The 2500-nt window shown below is 56.7% G+C and overlaps 1 non-coding gene across 1 annotated transcript in view; it reads right to left on the bottom strand.

Moving 5' to 3' along the window:
- The window catches only part of LOC126300090 (small subunit ribosomal RNA), a 1893-nt gene extending 1691 nt beyond the window's left edge, over positions 1–202 (bottom strand). Inside the window, exon 1 of the ribosomal RNA XR_007552891.1 lies at positions 1–202. This exon is cut by the window's left edge and continues 1691 nt beyond it. This is a non-coding gene — a ribosomal RNA (small subunit ribosomal RNA).
- Positions 203–2500: the final 2298 nt, after the last annotated feature.

Raw genomic sequence — 2500 nt, 5'->3', positions numbered from 1 at the left:
CCTTCCATCTCTGGTCGGGACTCTGTTTGCATGTATTAGCTCTAGAATTACCACAGTTATCCAAGTAACGTGGGTACGATCTAAGGAACCATAACTGATTTAATGAGCCATTCGCGGTTTCACCTTAATGCGGCTTGTACTGAGACATGCATGGCTTAATCTTTGAGACAAGCATATGACTACTGGCAGGATCAACCAGGGAGCTGCGTCAACGAGAGCTGAGCAGCCGGCCGCCCGGGAGTGTGTCCCGAGGGCCCGCGCGAACACGCAAGCGTCCGCTCAATTATTCTGCAAACAGGAGGAGGCTGAGCTCCCCTGCACGATACACCTCGAAACCCTCTCAGGTCCCGGCGGCGCGCAGCGCCGTCCTAAGTACTTGGTCGGGTTCGAGAGAGGCGCAATCGCCCGGAGATGGGCGAGTAGACGCTTTCAGTGCGAACACCCGTGCTCCCAACTGAGCTTGCCGCTGCCGACAGAGGCCCGGGAGCGTGCTGTCGTGGCATTGCCGGCGGGAAACAACACGCGCCACCTACGGTGACCGGCAGCTCCAACGCCAGCGCCACAGAAGGGCAAAGCCCCACTTGGGTGCAGAAGCGAACTCTCCCAGCACAGCGCACGCGCCAACACGTCCGCAGAGCTGCGATACAAACCACCTGCGAGAACCGCTGGGGGCGACCGAGCAGCAGACGGCGTCGCGACGCCGAGTGCCGGGCGGCGGCGCATCCTCAACGCACACAGTCCGCAATCGGACCAGCACACTGCAGATGTCCACCGCGCTTCGCACCGGGCTCGGCAGAACCCACTTTGGCCGCCTGGCGCCGCGCGCAGGGTGCGCCGGCGCATAGCTGGGACGCCAGCCGGGCCCGTCGGCCGGCGCTCCTGCCACTGGGCGCCCCCCACCAGCCGGCTGTAGTGCGTGCGCTCACGCAGCGCGCGGCCAGCACGCCGGGCGGCCCCCCCTCACCGGCCGGGGACTGTCCCGCCAAGCCACAGCCTCGTATCGCTTCATACCCACATGGCCAACTCAGGTTCGGGGGCATGGCGGGTACCGCCGAAACAACCGGTTCATAGATGTACCGATCGTCGCTATCACCGATGCACCTGCAGCGCGAACAACCGCTCAACAACTGATTTCCAGTTCATTTGCGGATCTTTGGCAGCAAACGTATACGTCAATCTACATTTGCGAAATCTACGATTCTGGCATGCCTGCATGTTATGTGTCACGACACGCTACATCAGCCCACATACACACTGCGGCATGTACACGAGAGAACACGTGGAAGATGGTCCGCGCACGTGTGCAATGTCCCTTGCGCGGTCGACTGTCAACCGGCCTCTGTAGCATGTCGCAGATGTGGAACGCGGTCCACCGTGCTATCATGTTGTGTGGGGCAATACGATTAAATAGGAAAACCCTCGTCGCTACATCAACAGACGGCTCACGCTGATTCCCGGCAGAGGGAGGAGGGGGGGGGGGGGGCCAACATGCAATACTTTCGTCCGTACCTACCTACCACATGTCTGTACGGCGTACAACAGTGCAATCTCGCTGTAATGGGGAGACGAGACAAGTAGCATCGTGCACAACATATGGCCCTTATGATTCGCCATTGTAGGGCGCAGCCGGTGTACGGTCAAGCATGTGCCACATTATGTCACTCAGTACGTAACGACGGATGATCAGTGTGGGTTACGCGTACATCAGCGGACAGTCCACACAGGCCGTACCACAACGTACACTGACTGCATCGACAACCGAATGCAACTGAACAGCTGCAAGGCTCATTTCACAAACAAACGCCTGACCGACCAGCTTGGAAGGGCAGGAGGGGAGGGCGATATTCGTTCTGTAGCGGTACACCCTTCCAGTGGTTAGCGGGACTGTGTAGAAAGTACGCAACACTCGAAAGACCTTTATGTGAGGGTACGCACCATGGCATCAAGAAATACACATGACACCAGAGGATCCAAGCAGTGAACTATGTTCAGAGGGTTGCTGTTAGGCAAAGCTACATTCCTGTGACGTTACATGTGACAGTTAAGGTGCAGTGTAAGTTAGGTTAAGGTGCAGCGTAAGTTAGGTTAAGGTGCAGCGTAAGTTAGGTTAAGGTGCAGCGTAAGTTAGGTTAAGGTGCAGCGTAAGTTAGGTTAAGGTGCAGCGTAACTTGGGTTAAGGTGCAGCGTAACTTGGGTTAAGGTGCAGCGTAACTTGGGTTAAGGTGCAGCGTAACTTGGGTTAAGGTGCAGCGTAACTTGGGTTAAGGTGCAGCGTAACTTGGGTTAAGGTGCAGCGTAACTTGGGTTAAGGTGCAGCGTAACTTGGGTTAAGGTGCAGCGTAACTTGGGTTAAGGTGCAGCGTAACTTGGGTTAAGGTGCAGCGTAACTTGGGTTAAGGTGCAGCGTAACTTGGGTTAAGGTGCAGCGTAACTTGGGTTAAGGTGCAGCGTAACTTGGGTTAAGGTGCAGCGTAACTTGGGTTAAGGTGCAGCGTAACTT

The sequence above is a fragment of the Schistocerca gregaria genome, chromosome X (assembly GCF_023897955.1).
Source record: "Schistocerca gregaria isolate iqSchGreg1 chromosome X, iqSchGreg1.2, whole genome shotgun sequence".
In the NCBI taxonomy this organism is placed as follows: Eukaryota; Metazoa; Arthropoda; class Insecta; order Orthoptera; family Acrididae; genus Schistocerca; species Schistocerca gregaria.
Note: the sequence above shows the minus strand (reverse complement) of the source record. Positions and strands in the feature narration are given on the sequence as shown.